This window comes from Rhagoletis pomonella, unplaced genomic scaffold (assembly GCF_013731165.1).
Source record: "Rhagoletis pomonella isolate Grant_MI unplaced genomic scaffold, Rhpom_1.0 Rhpom_scaffold_00013, whole genome shotgun sequence".
NCBI lineage: Eukaryota > Metazoa > Arthropoda > Insecta > Diptera > Tephritidae > Rhagoletis > Rhagoletis pomonella.
In genome coordinates, this window is record NW_023458567.1 from 199,839 (window position 1) to 220,965 (window position 21,127).

The following is a 21,127-nucleotide window of genomic DNA, read 5'->3' on the forward strand; positions in this document are numbered from 1 at the left end:
TACACAGTGTTTATAACCTTGAATGCCGATTACAAAAAACGAGACATGCTATTTTTACTCATAATTTATTTTCGGTCGCCTTATTTGTTGACATAATTTATGTATGTATGTAAAGAACTCTATTAATTGAATTAATGCAAAAAAAAAGTTTGTAATTCAAAAACAGCTTAAGAAATCTCGAAATTATAATGCTCAGTTCACGCTTACTTACAAGACAATATACATAACTTGGCATATACATATATATTATATAGATGCGGAAAGCATAACTCACAGTATATGTATATTTTAACTGTTGACACTTACACACATATATTTGTATGTTAATACATATGTACATATATGGGTCATTTCAAAACAAAGTGTACATGGCAGGTATTTTTTTTAAGATTTTATCTATCCTCTTCCTATTTCGTATTTTCCAGAATGTCACTTATTAAAAGAGTAAGCGGCCGCTGTTAAAAAGGTTTTTTCTTAATAGCGATCGCCCCAGGCAACGGCAAACCGCCGACTGTATTTCTGCCATGATAAACAGCTTCTCATAAAAACACAATCGCCGTTCGGAGTCGGCGTAAAACTCCACAAATCGGAGGAGAAGCTCGGCCAAACACTAACATATGTGTAAGCGCCAATTTATTATTATTAAACGAAAAAAATAAATAGGTTTAGAAACTGCTAGAAAAAAGTATATGAACCGATAAGTGTTGTACTGATTTTTAGCATTAAATTCATGCTTTTCAAACACTTGCATATAACTTTGAAAATCATTTATCAGATAAGCTAATGGCTGATTCTATTTCAATTCATACAGGGAGTTAAAGAGACACGTATTTTTCAGTTTTGCGAAAAAAAGATTTCGCTGAGTTTCGAACATCTGACAATTTTTAGAGCAAACTTTGGGTTTGCAAAAAAACGACTTGAAATTTTTTTCAAATCCTTCTAATTTTTTCAAAATCAATATTTTTCAATTCGGGTTTTTGATTGCAGAAGTGCTGTTGATGCTCTATATTCGCTTACTTGAAAATTTTAAAAATTTTGAAAATTAACAAAATGGCGGCCACTTTTGGAAAAATCAAAAGACTAAATTTTCTCAAAAACATAATTTTTTATTGTCTTGAAAATTTGTTTGTGGTTACTAGATAAAATTAAAACTTTTTCCAATACGTTTTTTTTTTCTTTTTTTGAAAATAAGAAAATTCAGTATTTTGGGTAATGTAGCGCCCATATGTTATTCATATACACATTCGGTATTTTGACCTCAGTAGTATTTTTCATCCTCTTTGGTTATGAGTTTGAAAATTTAAAAAACCTTGAAAATAAACAACATGGTGGAAACTTAATGAAAAATCTAAGAACTCGATTTTCGCAAAACTATAATTTTTTTATTGATTTCTTTTTGTGGTCACTCGGTAAAAATAATAAGAACCGTAATCGTACGCAAAAGCGAACAGGAGTCAAAACACGTATTTACTTCAAATAAAATTTTAAAATAAGAAAAAGTTATGATTTTGAGAAAATCAAGTTTTTTGTTCTTTCAAAAAATTTCTGCCATTTTGTTTATTTTCATAGTTTTAAATTTTCAAATTTGTAAAAAGGAGCATGCAAAATACTACTGAGATCAAGAAACATAATGAATAACATATGGCGCTACATTACCCAAAACACTGAGTCTTCTTATTTTCAGAAAAAAAAAATTCTTAGGACTTTCGAGGCGTCTTATCGGGCACCAAACCTTCTGGAAAAAGTTCTCTTTTTTACCTAGTAATCACAAATAATTTTTAAAGAAAATAAAAGTTAAGTTTTTGAGAACATTGAGTCTTTCGGTTTTTCCAAATAAGGCCGCCATTTTGTTAATTTTCCTAATTTTTAAAATTTGGAATTATGCAAATATAGCGTATCAAAAGCACATGTACATACAATCAAAAATTGAAAAATATTACTATTATTATTATAAACTAGAAAGATTTGAAAAAAATTGACAGCCGTTTTTCAATAAAACCACACCTTGTCCTAAAAATTTCAGATGTTCGTAACTCAGCGAATTTTTGTTTGGAAAAAAAAAACATGAAAACTCATATTAAACTTGATTTCGAATTTCGTACCCATTCACCATGCATGACTTGAAATATAATCAGCCTAATGTTGAAGTTGGATAAAAAAAATAGCTCTTTGTTTGGAAATGACCCTTGTGTACATACATATATCTCCATATGTATGCAAACATTCAACCTCAAATGTTGTAAAATATAGGTCCTTTCAGCGAACGTTCCAGCCAAAAATATTTGTTTATCGTTATCTAAATTTATTTATTTTTTAACAAGCTTTTATTCAACTTGCTGTGTATATGAGCAAATCTCACACAAAAACCTGTTTTTGGATTAGAAAATGCATTATCTTCGGTTTTGTATAAAGACAAGATTCCAACGCGAAATTGTATTTAAATGAAATTTTGAAAAAGTAAAAATAAGCACTCGTAGTTGCGTATGTAACGTATACGCCCCGTAGCACCAGGCGAAGTCATCTAGCCAGTTTATTTATTTGGAAACCTCGCATTTATGGTCCGATTTGGTTCATGTTTACATAGAAAGCTTTTTTAAAAATTATTGTTTAGCTATTAAGTTATTTTAACTCCTGGCGGCCGATGTGGTGTACTGGTTAGCAGTGCGCGCTACCACTCCGCAGGGCCTGGGTTAAAAAATCTTGAAAAATAAAATGAAAACTTTAAAATTTAAAAACTCTGGGAATTGGGTAAAATATTTAAGGTTGATGAGCTGAAGTATGTGACGTGACGTTACTTTACTAAAATTTCCATTGAAACTTTTTTTCTTAATATTGTTTTTAAACTAATTTTCAACGCAAAAAAACATGAATTTTATGTCGAATAAAAAACAATAAAGTTTTTCTAATAGCGATCGCCCGTCGGCAAGCAATGGCAAACATCCAAGTGTATTTCTGCTATGAAAAACAGATTCTCATAAAAATACAATCGCCGTCACAGTAGAATTTTAAAAGCGTATACTATTTCCATGAGTTTATATAAATACAACATTTGCATTATCTAGTTACGAAATTTAGTATGTATTGATATAATGTAATAAAAATCTTTAGTGCTCGTTATTGTACATATCGTATCGTAAATAAAAAAAAAATACCAAATGTTCAGGAGAGGCAAAAACCTGTTGCAAGCAAACCAAAACTGTATTAAAATATTTTTCCAGTTAAATAATACGGTGATGAATAAGTTTTGGTCGTACGTTATATATATGGTCTGGGAACGATTTTATGGAAAAAGATAAATTTTTTAAAATTTTGAGTTGCGAGTGTTTTTGATTTAGTTTGAGATATTTAACAAATAAACGCTGCAAATGCAGAGCAGAAAAACATAGAGATTTGTTCTATGCATCGTCCTTAACTATGTAAGTGTTTAGTTAAGTTACTAAGTTGTGCAACCGAATAATTAAATCATTATTTGCCAGCGCAAAAATTGTATACAATAGAGGTGTCAAACAATCGATAGTCACTCCATCGATAGTTTTGATAGTTCTCAGAAAAATTATCAATATTCACGATAGTCTCGAAAAAAACAAAACTATCGATAGCACTATCGATAGCGCTAAATCAGTTAGGTTGCTTTGTTTTTACAGGATGATAGTGAAATAAATATTATCTTATAAAAGTTATAATAATTCAAAATTAAGTAACTGCTTAGCCAAAATACTTATCTTTCAAAGTTCAAAAACAAACACAAGTTATACAAACAAAACAGGATTTACGATTAACATATGTATGTATTTTGGCCTAAATGCGTGCATATTTGAATATGACGTCGGCATCACACTAAAAAAAACAAAATTTTTAATTCAAATTAAAAAATTCAGGTATTACCAACAATAGTTCGATAGTCTTACTAAACTTTCGATATTTTTGATAGTATAAGAAAAACTATCAATGAGTATTGATAGCCTAAAAAAATTTAAACTGCCATCGATAGTTTGACAACTCTAGTATACAAACATATATTTATTTACTAAACGAGTGATATTTCGATTTATTTGACAGCATCGACAACTGGGCCCATGAGACATTCTGCTTAAAGACAAACAACACAGCGAATGCAAGCAATTTTTCTGATTGGCTAATTTTATACTAAATAAATCTGACTGGCAAGCCAATGAAAACGTTTTTTGAAGTGTACATATATAAGTAGTAATATGTTTAACAAAATTAAGCACCTGCTTTATTAAGTAGACTTTGTTAATTTTGTTTAGCTTCGATTAGCGTTTTCATGTCATGTAAATATTGTAATGATACATGTGTACATTAGGCTGGCTAACAAAAAAAAAAAAAAACATTTTCAACAAGAATGTATGTATACGTTAAGTTCTCAAAACTTTCAGATATCTGGTAAACTAAGATAATTATTACTTGCATCATATACCCATTTGAAGGTCAAGCCTATACGTAAAGGCCAACAAGCATTTCAATCCGGGAAATCTACTACTGCTGCAGTAGATTGTCTAGCTCAGGTAATTGAAAAAGCATTACAGTATAAGCAGATAGGCCTTTGCGCAATCCTTCACTTTTCAGCTGCGTTAATACAATTCTTGTGTAGTATACTAAACAACCAAAGGGGCACAATAGATCAAATCTGGAAAAGAGAAGGACTGTCCTCTCTCTTTCATGTATCTATAATGTAATTACCGGCCAAACCGATTGCCCAATTTTAGCGGATAAGCTTTAATGGATCCACAAAGAAGTCTTCGGAATTTCTACACTTTTTATAGTGAAAGCCACAAAACTAGATATTCAAGTAATGCTCATATTTTTGGTGCAAAATACAATGATTGTCATACGCTTGAATGATGGCGCTCCGTTGAAAAGATTCTGCGAACAACTCATGAATGGGCAGCGAAAGCAAATTATCTATACTTGGGGTGAACAACAGGTGGAATTTTGATAGGAGATTAGCGAAGTTTCTTAGAGTTGGCATAAACCGACAAACGGTGTAGTGTCATATATATGGGGAAGAAGCGAATTAACAATTTATATTTTATTAAGACACATTGCAGAGTTTTTCAAATTTTCTAGCAATACTACTATATTAGGCATGTTTTATTCAACCATCACAAGCAAATAGCTAAATCTTGGTCAAATAAAACGAAATTAGCTTATTTCCTATGTTAGCCTAATTTTGACAGTTGTTTGATTGCAATTAGTGTCAAAGTAAGTTTTTGCCTCTTTCTGATTGGCTGAAGGAGAAAATTTCTGATGCTGAATGGCAACGCCCCTTGTTCAATATACAAGCCAAGATAGCTTTTCATAAGCCAATATAATTATGTTGGGTAAGTCCTCCATACAAAATAAGCTAATAGCTTAAATTTCTGGACAAATAAAACACGGCTATTGATAAAATAAAAGACTAAAGGACTAAGGCTCTCATGATTTGCAAAAAAAATCCTATACAAGCCCAAAATTATTTGCACAACAAAACACATACATATGTATATGCACTTAAATCACTCGTATATAAAATGTACACACTCATAATATGTATGCCAAGTACAAGTTACAAGCGGCTAAAAAATTGCACTGATTTGTAATAATATTCGTTTTTTTTTTTGCTGACGAATTTTTTCATATAAGCATGAGTTTCTTATGAAATAAAATGCGGAAGACTATTTGCAGCACAATGCCAAAAACTCAAAGCCAGTTTTCATAAATTGCACTTGTAATCTAAAAAAAAAAAAACGGAAAAACGATAAAAAAAATATCAAAACTCAACTTGATTTTTTAACCGGTTGAAACATGCAATTCATAAGACTAAAATTGTATGGGCTGCATACCCAAAAACGCTCTAAAGATTCAGATTAAAAAGTTAAAATTTTGATGACTGTTGAATTTTCTCAAATTTTGTATAAAGTTCGTATTGTGATTTATATGGTTTTGGTTAAAGCTCGGACAATATTTTTATAGAAAAATAAAAAAAAAATTTAGCTCGAAAAACATTATGAACATTTAAAAAAAAAATAAATCAACACGTGGCCACTTGTTTGAGTCACTGTATATGTATTAAGGTCGCCGTGCTTTGTATGAACTAAAAAAATATGTATTAGCTTTTTATCGAAACTGAAAAATTACTGTAACTTCGTAATTGATGTATTCGACGATTCGGATCATCAATAGCGTTTTTGAAACAAAATCACCTGACGCAAAATGCCAACTAGTTTTTATATTATACATATTATGTAATCATAATTATTTTACTTTAGAAATAGTCGCAACCTGTAAATCTTCCGATCAGTGTGAAATTTTATATGTAGATGATTTTTTTCATAAAAACTTGTTTGGGTTACCACTCATCATACGGTCATTATACGCACTTAAATACATATGTATGTATAAAGTTCATACTTTGTGTGACAGGATAACGACTACAAGGAGAGCTTTCATAGCTAACAACAAGAAGCATTTACAAATTATTTTACACAATATTAAAGTGGCGCCAGCATTCTCTGACCCAATAGTGGCTAGCTGAATTTCCCTTCTATGTATTTTTTATGTATGTATGTATGCATGTACTAACATATACCATCAGGATTGCACAAACGCTGCCATTGGAATTTATATCATGAAAGTATGTAAATGGTTTGCGTGCGTGCACGAACCGCATTACAAGCTTTACAAATGTACATGCAATGTACATGGACTCATAAACTCTGTACATATATGTATGTATACCGAAGTATGTATGTATGTAAATGTACATATACAAATGTTTATTATATAATGCGGTCGAAAGCTTACTACACTCGCAGTGTGAAAAAATCGGCTTTGGCAGCAATGTTATGTCGCGTCTGCGCGCTCACTTTTTTGCTGAAAAGCTAACAGACATATCCTTTGAGACATGTCTATGTTATGTTACTACCATATTTAAGGTACAGATCTTTGGCATTCATTATGTGAGTGCAGAGCACCTCAGACATACATACGTTACTGCCCGTCTCCACAGGATAAAGTTTATATCTTGATACATATGTCAGAATATAATTTGCCAATGGAGACCGCTCATTGCTCTTCAAGAGCAATATATATCAGAGCTTATATCTTGCCATCTATTGCCGGCAATTTGGTAGTTTGACAGCTACATTTTCATTTGCACGAAAACTTCGTGGCGGCAACATTATTGATATTTTAATATAAAAGCCAACATTGAACTGTTTTCTTTTAAAATATTTGTTATTATGTAATTGGATGTAAAATAGCCTATTTTCTAAATTTTTTAAGTGATTAAATCCGGCAAAAATACGTTTTAGAAGCTATCTCACAGATGCTTATATCAAGATATAAACAGCCCACACAAATATTGCCACTGATATAATTTATATCTAGCGACCAAAATGACAGCTGGACAGCAATAAATTTTATCCTATGGGGACGGCCAGTTATATAGAAAAATAGAGCAAAGCTCCGAAAATTTCACGAAAATTCTTTATACGACTAATTAAACGTTACAAGAAGCCATCGATTTGGCTCAAATTTTGGGCACAGACTGATTTCTTAATACTTAAACTGGCATAGTTGAGTTAAACAACTTTTTATTTAATTCTTAAATATTTTGACCAATGATTTTTAAAATATTCCATTTTTAAAAGTAGTTTAGGGAAAAAGGGTGAGCAAGTCCGTATTTAACGCTGGACATTTTAATTAAGAATGTCTTAAGAAATGCCTTCGAAACCTAGTGCTTAGAAATGCTTCTGATCAACCCTGCTTGATTTATTTAGAATGTTTTAGACAAGGCGAATTTATGTATATAGGTGGTGTTACCAGATCAGCTGATTTTGAGTGTATATTTCGCCTCACGGCTTAGAATGTCAAATTAACATTTTTAACGCCACAAAAGCAAAAAGAAAATATTTACATGGAAGTTTTTGTTTTTGTGCTCCTGCTATCCCTTACCACCTTATATGAATTTGCCATGGATTTAGAAATGCCTGCAAAAACTAAAGTCTCAAATTTTCTCTGTTCAAGCATACAAGCACACGGAAATGAAACTGCGTTTGTATAGTTTTATAGTAGAATCTCCGCTTTGTATGTATGTATGTATGTACATATGTAGGTTACTTCAATTAAAAGATGGCCAATACAAACGCAAAGCCTAGTGGGTCGTGCCTAGGCGAATCCCCACCCACTAATACCTGAGCAGACACACTGGTAACAAACGTGACTCATTGCAATGTAGTGAAGAATATTCGCATCGAATCACTCATGTATTGCTTAACAGTATCAGGCGACCAGACGATAGCGCTATTGACACCCCATCAGAACCCGAGGGAATGTGAATGACAAATTTATTTGAAGTTGAGGATGAGTTTACTCTGACAGTGGAAATTGTACTGTTTGTGCTGGTGAGAACGAACAGATTTGTTGGATATTCAATGCGTCTTTACGTTGTACGAGTAAGATTTAGAGAGGGAAAGGAGAAATCACTGATACAAAGCGCACGAAACCGAGCATACAAATGTATGTATGTGCATAGTACACAAGTACATATATATAAACAAACAAAATTGAAAACAAATAAAACAAAACGAAAAAAAAACATCAACCACATTGGCAAAATTAAAAGCAAAGTCAGTTGAAGCGGTTATTATAATTCACTTTACTTTAGCTCGTCGGCTTATTAATTTGCATCGTTTCGCTGTTGTTGCTATTGCTGTTAGAATATTCGCTTGGTCGTCAATCTTCTTCGTGAGGTTAGACGCAACCCTCCCTAATCCCCTCATCAATCCAATCACATGCTGCCGAGTGGCATACGATTTTTCTGCAATTTTTTTGTTTTATAATAGCGATTTTGTTTTTGTTGATATGACTAAAGTTGTTTTGTATGTGTTTTTAACATTGGCTATGGGTCTATAACGTCGGCGGCCGCACGGCCGACTTTACAGTTGGCAGCAACAGTGACTCGTGGCCAATCATATAAAACGATGTCGTGATCGCTGGCAAATCAGAGGTAAGCAATGATGAGAGAGTTCGCTAAAAATAGAATTTTCACATTCACGAACGCTTTGACTGTCGATTTGTTTCTTTTCTTGTATGTACATACATATGTATTTTCTACAGTCCCTGTTACCCGCGATCCGTCGACAACTCCATGAACAGCTAGCTAGCTTGTCGGTTCGTCGCTAAATGCTTTTCAACACAATGTTGTGGGCTCACGAGAGATGACAGGCGGGTAAAGAGAACTTAAAGTGCTTGAATGAGGTGGGGCACTAAACGAATTGTGTGCCAGCAGAAATGCCGATGCAGAATGGTTTTGAGGGGGTTTCGGTGGGAATACCGATTGGTAAATGGGCTAGTCGACAAATAGACGAGACGGCTCATTGACGGACGGACGGACGATTCGTTTTAAATATATGTATGTAAGTAGCGATTTTCTTATAGATTCCCCTCCCCAACCCGGAGCCCGCTTCATCCACATTGCCATGAATGCACATACTGTTTTATAATGGGTTTGCTGTTAGCCCATTAGAACGGCACATCTAGCAAAATCAACAGCCCGGCGGTCGACATAGCGACCAACTGACTGCCGCACTTGTTTATATGACGATCGGCGACCGACAATCGTTAATGCCGAATTCATTTTCAAGTTTATGTTATGAGAGATTGCGAAAGAGAGACGTTCCATGAGCTCTGAGAACGTAACAAGTAAATATCAGAGGAATAAGCTCATTTCATTGCATTGTATACGCATGTAGGCATATACATACATATGTATGTGTGGTAGTTGTAGTTGTGCGCCGGCATGTGCACCAGAGATCGTCTCTCAAAAACTTTTTCCCTCGCAATTTCAATATTTGACAGAATAATGAAAACAATAGTAGTAGTAAATTATAATATGATAATTTTAGTGTTTATTTGCGATTTCGAAATTATTAAGATACATACTACATATGTACATGTGGATACGAATAGTTTATTGTTCATATCTTACTGCTTTATCGTCAAGAGATCTACCCCTCCGTGCATGAAAACCTTTGATTTAAAAAATGTGAATTTAACAAGTATGTATGTATGTATATACATTAGGTTGGAGTAATTTGTTCGGAGCAAAGTTTTCGAAGAAAGTGTATGTATAGCAAATGCAAATTCTACTATTAATTCTTAGCAAAAATTGAGAAAGAACTATATACCAAAAGTCACGTTTAACCCTACCAATTTTCAAACGAAAACGCAGTATATTGTATGAAGAAAACACAAAATTTTGTAGATGAACAATTGATTTCGATCAGGAAAAAATTATTACACTGATTTTTCTTTTAAAAATTGGGAGAATGAAAATCATTTATGGTTTATACATACATACATAGTTTGTTCACCAATTTTGATTAGAATCGAAAGTAAGTAGAATTAGAATATTCCATACACTTTTTTTCTAAATTAAATTACTCTTCCCTAATGTACAAACATATTTACTTGTACAAGTATGATCGTATGATAAATCAGAAGTTGATTAACTGAAATGACAGATATTTAATTCACAAAAATATTTCATATCAGCAAATTAAAATTTTATACAACATACATATTACATACATACGTATGCATGTATACTTTGTAGTAACAATGCGAATAATGACATAGTGCCACAAAGTCTCCATAGACACGCTGTACTTTTGTGTAAGTAAACTGATAAGACATACAGCTTTAAACCTAAACTAATTATTCTTTCATTTTTTGATTTCAAGGTTGTTAAAAATGTTTTTATTATATGTGCATACATATATATATCTCTGTCTACTATAATTGTATGTGCATATATAGTACATACAAACAAAGTTAACTGATTGTTGCCTTAGTCGCAAAGTGTTCTAACTTTTTTGTTTGTCCACAATTATAACTTTTCGTCTCCTTCTCACATAAATATCTTAACCGTAACAATGGCAGATAAAATAGCTCAAATAGAAAAAGCCGGCACTTAATTATTGATATGTACATACATTCACACATTCATACATACATAGGTACATATGTATGCATATTGAAGTACTATTTAAATAAACATTATTGTAGATATGCATGTTTGTAATTGTACATGTACATACATACCTACATATACTGCGTATGCATCTGTATTTATGTGCATATGTATGTGTGTATTGATTCGAAAATTTTGTTGATGGTTCGCTTACTCATTTTATAAGAAATGCTTAAAACGCCTAAAATTAAATAAAAAGCTGGTCTCGACATTAACGCTCTCTTTATCAGTCTTTTTTTTTGTTTTTAAGTGCTCTCCAAAGAATGTTTATGCACACAAACTTGAAAGATATGAAAACAAAGTCATGCTTTTAACCCACTCAAACAAAATGTACGAGTGTGGGTTAAACGTTTTCGCACACTAATATTTTAAGTGTTTTAACACTGCTATTACTGCTACAGTGAATATTTTTGGAGCTGTATATGTATGAAATAGTAGATATGTATCCTGATGGAAGAAAGTGATTTTTTTGTTCATCAACTAATTTAACTTAAACAAATGCAATGAGTAAATGTTTCGAATTTTGATACATTTTTTACTCAAAGAAACAATTTGTGTCTTGGGAGTATGAAAAAGCAACTGTGAAGCGCAGAACGCAAGCGTTTTCAAAAGAAACATATGTTCAAATCTCATTAGGCGAAACATTTAATTTTAAATTTTTAATTTCGGGTTTTTTTTTCATTAAGAAAAAGCATCTATGAAGTGCAGAACGAAAGCGAATTCAAACGACTGACCTTAAAGTTGTTTAATCCAAATGCATTTCAAATTAGTTGAAATTACATGCAGGAAAAGGTATTTGACTGCTTCCTAGGACATCGCCATGTTAAATAAATGAGTTCGTTGCAGGTAAAGTAGCGAGAACTTCAATTAGTTATCATTGAAAATAAAGTAGTTTATACATTACCTTTAAATTAATTAAGTTTCCTGCAGGGTATGTACAAATGTAGTACCTGCATACATACAGACATAAGACTGGAAGATGGCATAAGAAGATCTATGGTAAGAAGGTAAGAAGTGCGGAAAAATAGGTGAACATGACACGGCGGGAGGGTACGAAGTGACCGACTCTCCCAACGAAATATTTTACGGTAGTACCGGGGGGATCGGTACTTGGACGGTAGGAGGTTTAGTTCGGGTTAAAGCCGCACACTGACGGGGTTTGGCTTTCGATGCTTCCTCCTCGTAAAAAACCAAAAACAAAAAAAATACATACAACCATACATTTAAACTCATATGTATATAAGTATGTATGTATCTGGTGTAAGAAAGCAATTTCGTTTTTGATGCAGCTTGGCCAAAATGTCCCGAAATTAATGTAAAATCCATCAATGACAAACACATAGATACCGGACTCGTTTTTGTATTTGTATATGTATATATGAATGTATGTTCAACGTCAGATGTGCCCCAGCCGCTCAGTTCACTCTTTTCGGCGCTGCCTCAATGAGCGAAGCATTCATGGTTAACACCACAATTAACAAAGATAAAGTAGGTAGCTAATTCTCTAATGTTGAAATTAAACAATTGAACTGCTAGCCAGACTATCTCACCACCTTGTGAGTTAACCGTCCGCATTGACGATTAGCAACCCAATACAATGTTTGCATCTTGTTTTGCTCCCAAAGTGTTTCGTGCGTTTTAGTAAAAGGGAATCGTAAAAAGGAAATTTTAAATTGTTGTTTAGAGAAATTACTGGATTAAACACACACACAGCCTTTTGGAGGAGAATCTGGTGGAGCTAAGTGACTGAGAGATTTGCATTTTTCTCAGAATAACTCCATACAAGCGGCTCAAGAGCTGTAAAAATCATCAAATCCAAAAACCGTTTTTGAACATTGACGGAAAATAATCATTAATTTCAACTAAAAAATCAGCATGTAAGCGTCGTAAAACAATATTGACTATACTCGCATATGTAATTCTATCCGTACGTCCTATTGGAAACTACAAGGATTTTCCTTTTTCGAGTTGAACCAATAAAAACACCGGCACACAAAACATTGGTCGGTGAATTTAACTAGAGTCGAAATTTTGAGGGTGGACGAGTCAAACGGATCTCAGATTCGAAATCAGTGGTTCGAAATACAAATCGGTAGGTGGATCTGCGTAAAAGCACACACCACTTTTTTGTGTCGGTGAAAAAAAAAAACAATTAATATTTGGTTTTTATTTTTTCGATCAAAAATAATTATATTAATTGATTATTTTGTGATTTTGAATTTTTCGTTCTAAGTTAATAATTAACATTGCATTTTATTTTTCCCCATAAAAGATGACTATGATTTGAGAAACCAAAATTCAATTTTTACAATTTATATTGGCAAACTCGAAATTTATTCTAAAATTGTTATATACATGAAGAAAGTAATATATGTACATATACATATGTGCATAAGGAATAATGTGTAAAAATCTCCCATGCCACTTTTTACTTTTAAATAATATGACTTTTAAGTAAGGCGCGGGGATAAACGTTTTAGATGACTGCGTATGTTGCAACGGGGCGTATACGTTACATACGCAACTACGGGTATATGAGCATGAGTGGTCATTTGCACTTCTTATAGCATATCTATTTCAAATTTTCATTTAAATACAATTTCGCGTTGCAACCTTGTTATTTATACTGAAGAGAATGCATTTTTTTAAGATGTGCCTCCATTGTAACAACTCGTGAGATTTTCCTCGGATGGCCTTTTAAATTTTATAAATATCATAGGTTTATAAAAATTAGTTTTTGTATATTGCACCAAACCTTTATATCCCTATGTTATACAACGCGCTGAATGCTAATTCGAGGTCTGTTAACCTCCATCACTTCGGATTCGAGGTCATTTCAAGGTCAAATAGTGAAAGATTCATTAAATAAACCAGAAAATTCATATATACGGGGTTTTAGATTCGCTGAACCCGAATCCGAGGTCAATTAACCTCCATAATGTCAACTCTCTAATAATAATGATTTATTTTGGAACGAATTTCCGTCATCGCTTGTCATGTTTGGTTTGCAGAAAAACTCTAATAATAATTATCTCTGAGCGAAAAAAATAAAAATCATAAAATCATGATTAAATGCTGATTTAAATTATTTGGCTTATAATGATTACGGTCCCTGTTTTTAATAATATTGGGTATGCTTTCAAAGATTCAACGAATAATTTGAATATGGTTTGTAGTACATACGTACATAAGTATGAATGCACCTCTTAGTGTTGAGATTATTTAATATATTTGCATACATATGTACACTTGTTAGATATATGTATGTATGTGTGTACATGTATACATGCATATATTTGGCTATAGGTTTTCGACTAATGCATGCAACACTAAAAACACATAGAAACGCAAATGAAAATATTTGCTCATATATGAAAGTGTGTGTTACGTACGCACTATGGCGTTTGGCATTTATTTTGTTTGCTCTTTACGTCTCCCCCACACACAAAAAGCAAAAAGCACCTAGTGGCTTCGCCAACGCTAAACTTTGCCATCTCCTCGTTTCAGTTGACGCGCCCCTCTGTGCAGTTCTTTGGCGAACACCTAACGCAGGCAAGCACGCATTATCGTTTGTAGCAAAAATTTATTCGGCATTATTCGGTTCGAACTTACTTAGCTTGCTTCGTTTCGTTTCATTTCGTTTGGGTCACAAAGCTACGCCAACCTAGACACAAATTCTTCAAAATTGTATTATCTCAAAATTTACCAAAATTTGTCAGAAAACGAAAAACACTATGGGCTGGTTTCTCCAACTCAACTTAGTTTAGCCAATTTTTTAGACTTGGTCAAGAATAAGCTGTGTAAAAGATAGGCTAACTTTTGACTTAAGTCCAAAAAATGGCTAAACTAAGTTAAGTTGAGTTGGAGAAACCAGCCCTATGTCTGAGGACATGCTTAGCGTATGGTGGAGGATGACTTTATTGTGTTTTTTTTGCAACAAAACATTGCACGAGTTTTTGGTGGAAGGTAAATATATGTATAATTAGAGAATTTTTCTTACGAATATCAAAAGTGGAAAATTTTGAGTTAATGCACATTTGATCAATGGGTGGGATATATATGTAAGTACATACACATGTATGTACATATACACATTTTTGTCGTTATGCGTATGTTTGTATGTACATATGTATGCACATACACATATTTAAACACATACATATGTATGCGTATATGTATTTATGAATCTACACATAGCTACGTAAGTACAAATGTATATTCAATTAAGCGCCTACATAAGTATATGTATATATGTATATGTACACATCTTTGTATATGTATATGTACATACAAACATAAGTGTATACAAAGATATCCCAAATAAGCAGACATACTACAATCCTACATTGCCGCAAAGTTTCGTAAAATGTTTTTCGTTGTTTACATTTTCGCATGTTTTCGGTTTACGTTTGTTTGTGTTGTAGCTTCATTTCTCTGCAGAAGTGCATCACTCCAGAGCTTTTTGCTTTTGGTGACTTAGTTCGCTTTTCTACTTCGGTATTTTGTTCGACATTCAACTGTTTCGGCTGTATTGCTGCTCCATAAAATGTCAGTTCTTATTGTGCGCTGGACTCGGTCGTTCAAAGTAAAACAGCGCTCGCAATTACAAACATCTAGCGATTCCCTCTTTTATACAATAACTTTAATAGTCACGCGAAACTTAGCTTCTCGTGAAGCGCTTTCCCATCGATTTTTTACTAAAAACTACTCTTGGTTTAAGGTCTAGCCAAACTTAACATTGGCTATCAGACTTCCATGGTGTAGCTGGAGTCGTATGTCTATTCCTGGCCGAACTGTGTCAAGCAAATTGGACTAAAGAAAAAACCACCACTAAAGCGGTAGAAGAATCTCTCATGCGACGTGCAGACCCAAGCAGTAGCGAGTTCACACACAAACAATTGACTCGGGGAACAAAGCTCAGTGAATTTTGACCGCTGTATTCTGAACGCTCCCGCTCTCTATCTATATACATACATACATAGAAGGCAAGGCAGTCGCCGCTGCGCATGTTTCGGTCGGGGCTAACGCAAATAGTGCTGCTATCGCTGTTAGAATAGAATCAATCGGCTGGCCTTCGTACATAGACTTCCATTGTGTCGTCGCTGTCGACGGCGACGTTGTCAACGTTGACTTTGCTGTTAGTTTAGGTGTTGTCGCTTTAAGCAAATTCAAAATTTGCCCATACGTTTATTTAATGTGTTGTACTCGTCGCGAACGCAACGAATCGGTCTCGCGCTTTAACAGCCCCATTTACGGTTCATTTTTGTAAAAAAAAAAAACAAAAACAAAAAACACTATACTAAGTCATAAACAAGAATTAATTACTTTATACCTTATAATAAATATACAACAAAACCAAAGCAAATGCTGTTGAAAATGAACTTCTTTTTCTATAACAGCCGCCGGAAATGCAAATCAACATTGTTACATTTGCATTCATAGATAGGTATTATCGTTCTAGAGCACTGAGAAAACGAACGGTACGCGTATATTAAAGTGCCTTGCAATTTGTGTTGGCTAACGTTGCCATTGTCCATTCAGTGTTAAAAAGCAAAGCTATTCATGGAATAATAGTGATCAAATGAATCAAGGAATGAGGTCTATAACTGCCTCAATCACAAACGAAAAAGTGCCTGATAAAAATTGTTTTTGATTAACATTTTTATACAAAGAAGTTTCTTCAGTGATAAAGTACTAGAGAATCTAAAAACTCAAATATCCCAAACCATAGTTATCAAAAAGTAAAAACATAAAAATAGATAATAATGTGACCTGAATGGTGTTTCGCAATTTGCATATATGTACATATGTATGTGCATTCGTATTTGTGCAAAACAAACCGACACTCAAAATCCAAGTTCAATTGCCAACTTTGAATCTATTGAAAGATGGTAAGTCCCAATTTTTGCAATAAAAAACATTTCTGACATTTCATGGAATAAGAAAAAATTAGCTGTTGTTTATATGTGCGTCTTTCAAGTATGCAAATGCAGCTGTGCCAGAGGCAGCAGCCACCCAAAAGTCAACAGGTGTTTTTCTTTAGACACCCCGTCCACAAACAGTCAATCATAAACACACAATTATGTACATATAATATATTTATATCTATGCATATGTACATACATATATAAATACTATATTCAGGGCATGTGCTACACATGTGCGTACGAACTAAATACATATGTATATACATAGGTATAAATGTATACGAATGTGGGTGTTGGGCAGATAAAACAAATTCAAATTGTATGCCATTCAAACCGTAACTCATTTATATTTATTTGTTGTATTTCAATAAGCCATCATCATGAAATTTTCATTGTTCTATTTATTTAAAAAAACGGCTATACAAATACATACATACATATCGCACACCCTCTTCAACAGAGGCACAACTCAAAAAAATTAAGTCATATGATTTATCTCCGATTAATGCAAATATTCGTTTCTTCATGATTATATTCTCTAACTAGAAAACTACTGTCAAACTTGTTTTTGTATTAATTTCGTTGAATCGGTACGATATATATATGCGGATCTGATTTTTGACTTGTGCCTCTTTCCAAGAGGGTGTGCGATATATGTATGCACATACATATGCACACAAAAAAAATATCTCGCACACTTACTAAAAGAATGTCACACCTCAAATGATGTTTTTTTTTCAGGAAACGGTTTTAAGTTTTCAATTGATTTACACATTGCATACAAAGGAAATGCATTTTCGCTTTCCACTCAAAAACAACACAAGTTTTAAATAGGCATGCAATACATATTTACATAATATGAAGCTTGATATAGCGATCAACTCGGCATCATTAGCTCGAAAATCACAACTTTCGAGTTGCGACAGTCTTTTAGTAAATGTGCGAGCACCAGGACGTTCGTAAAAGATTTTGCTAAGGTTGTTTTTTTTTTTTTTGAACGCATGCCATAAATTTGCTATTTACATTTCTTCCATATCACTTTTTGTTTTCTTATTTGAAAGAGAATATCTTCTTTTTTAATTTGCTTGATGTGTGCCGAGTGTTCTCGTAATTTTTGGCACGTTTGCCAATTGCTTGCGTAGGAGCTAATTTCCACTTCTGCACTCCCTCCAGTTTTTTCTCTACTGAATGTATGTTTATACATACATACATACATACATATATACATACATATATTAGATTTGGAAAAATACGCTTTTACTATTGGGATTTTATTCAAAACTATTTTTTAAATAATGTATACAAAAACTATGCTTCAGCACCTATGTATTCATAAAATGGTTATGGGAAAATATATTTTCACAAATTTTCACTTCATTAATTTTGATACATGAGCGTTATGAAACTCAAATTGCATTAGCATTTTGCGAAAACTGAGAACTCCATAGGTGTTCCGTAGTAGTTTTACAAATAATGAAAATCATTGAAAAAGGAGTTCGTTCTCATCCAATTTCCGGCAGAATGCGCTAAATGCATCGTTGCTCTGGAATGCATTTGCCTACATAAATATGAACATATATATGTAGATACATACGTATGTATGTATGTGGATATTATACTGCCGCAATGTTCAACAATGTACAATGAACATGGTGTGTTTTTCAATGAACAAACACAGAGCATGGCTTCAAGGGTGGCAAATTAAAAGTGAAAAAGAATAGGGCTATTCGCGATCCGGTGCAAATGGCCTAGCATCATTGCAATGCAAATTTGTATTGCAAATTATTTGCAATACACAAACAAAATACACGCATTTGCATTTGCCATGGCTTGACAAATTTGCAATACCTAAAATCCATAGCATAAAAATGCTATGCATTGCATTCATAAACAAAACCAAAGCTGATGCACAAAAATTGTTTTGCAAAAGCTTTACCATGACAGTTTAATAAAGGTCGCTCACAATTCATGGCATATTTCTGCAATTGCATAAATTTGTCAGCTCTTATGCACCGAATCGCGAATAGCCCTAATGTAGTAATCTTTAGAGGGATGGTTTTTCAACTTCTTGTGAGTATACTACGAATATGAGCCACTATACTATCGAGTACATATGTATATACAAATATGTGCACACACAATTTAGGAGTGAATTAACGACTTGCATACGATAAATATATTAAGACGACGACTGTTCTTTTTAGAGCTATGCCACGTTCTCAACACCAAAAGTCAAAAAAAGCGCTGTTTGCTTGCTTTTGTTGAGTATATTGGCTACGCAAAACTATGTAGTCTTCAAGCTCGATAAACAACATACCCTCATAACTATGTACATATGAATGTATTTACTACAACATGCATGTCGGTATGGCTGGATGCGGATGATGGGGAGTGTGCATAAAGAGTGAGCATTTTTATTTTACGCGTGGCGTATATATCTATTCCGCCGTTGACCCAATAGATACAGAATGGAACCAATTGGGTCAGATGGGTTGAAAATTTACTGCGCATTTTTAGTTACATTGTACTTGATTCCTGTATTGAGATTTGATCAAAGATATGCCTATACATATGTATGTACATACATACATTCATACATATATTTGTATGGAAGCTGAGAAATTAATGAAAATCAAAAATGCATATAGTGGGCGACAAAAGTTCACATTCGGTCCCCGTTTCTTCACTCCGGCCAGTCGAGTGTTACTATAATAATAAGTAAGATCCATGGTTTATATCTCTCTTGTTAAATATCTTTTCTGGTAGAAATTTTCGCAATTTTTTATTTTCCAAAATAATTTCCTGGTAAGTCCTAAAAAAATCAACATCTGAAACTTTTTCGTTATTTGCCGGCGTTTTACAATAACAGATGGGTAGATACATTACCTTATAATAACTTTGTGTAGGCTAATTATTTCAATAACAATGTGTCGTTGAATTTTTCATAATAATTTGGAGCTTGTCAGTCTGCAGAGGTACAGAGGACTGTGTCACCCACACAGTATGCAATGGGTGAGTAGCAACCAGAATTAACAGTAAACAAATGAAGTATAAGTAGCTCCATTTCCATTTAAAAAAGAAATTCGAAGAAAAATATGTGACTGGAAAAATTAAAAAAAAAAAACATCACAAATGGAAGCTGATTGGTAGCTTAGTTTTCTATTAGAAACAGATGCGAAAATTTCTTGCTGGCTACTTCAACTTGATTGATATACATAACTACATACATAGGTACATATTTACATACATACTGATGCATTAGACCGGTTGAAAAATAATAAGATTTAGAAGTCGCTCATACTGAATTTCTATTTTCCATTTTAATGACACAGGACCGTTTTGTTAATTTTTGAAACTTCTTTAAAATTCGTTTTTAAGTCAACGTATGCATGTATCAGAATGTCCACTTTAATCTTGAATAACTTTTGGAGGAATAAATTTGTAGAAAAAAACGTACGAGACTTTTTTACTTTGGCGTAAAGGCGAGTTATGAAAATTCAAAATTAAAACAATTTATTTCTTGCGTTATTTATGTGCTGCGTTTTTGACAGGCGTCTTTTTAAAAATAATTCACAGTACATACTCTGCAAGCGTTTCAATTCAAAATTTAACATTTGTGCAAAAAAAATTCAAAAAAATGTTAACATGCATGTATTCATTGTATGGAAAATTTACCAATTACTGTTACAACAATATATTATGTACATATTATGTTTTATAGTTTGCAGTTTACAAAACTATTTCGTTTCGTTTATTACTTCAACAGTTCGGTACAATACGAAAACAAACCGGCTGAGTTCACATTGGCGATAGTACACTACAGTAGTTTAGTAGTTACAGACGAAACAAACGAAATAAATCGTGCAGAGAAAAATATATGTTTGTATGTACATATATACAATAACTAAATACAAAACGAATGGCTACAATGAATAAAAATAAATAAATAGGTTTTTTAATTGAATTGGATATGAAAATTTACAGAGAAAAATATTTTTCACGTAATTGAAACATTTGCATACATATAAAACGTACAATATGGTACAATTGTCACAAACGAAAAGCAAACGTTTCTCGTTGGGGAAAATGACAGTGAATCTTACAATTTATTTCTGACTATGTACAAAACTGTACAAAACCACAAATGATATGATGATCGATGTGC

At 33.1% G+C, this 21,127-nt stretch overlaps 2 protein-coding genes across 3 annotated transcripts in view; one reads left to right on the forward strand and one right to left on the reverse strand.

The window, feature by feature from the left end:
• LOC118748412 (somatomedin-B and thrombospondin type-1 domain-containing protein) overlaps positions 1–21,127 on the reverse strand; it is a 311,093-nt gene that overhangs the window by 193,997 nt on the left and 95,969 nt on the right. The gene's annotated exons all lie outside the window — the stretch shown is intronic.
• The window catches only part of LOC118748407 (activating transcription factor 3), a 51,177-nt gene continuing 45,619 nt past the window's right edge, over positions 15,570–21,127 (forward strand). The window contains exon 1 of the mRNA XM_036482796.1: positions 15,570–16,926. The gene's annotated coding sequence lies outside the window, so the exon portion shown is untranslated. The remainder of the gene's footprint in view (positions 16,927–21,127) is intronic.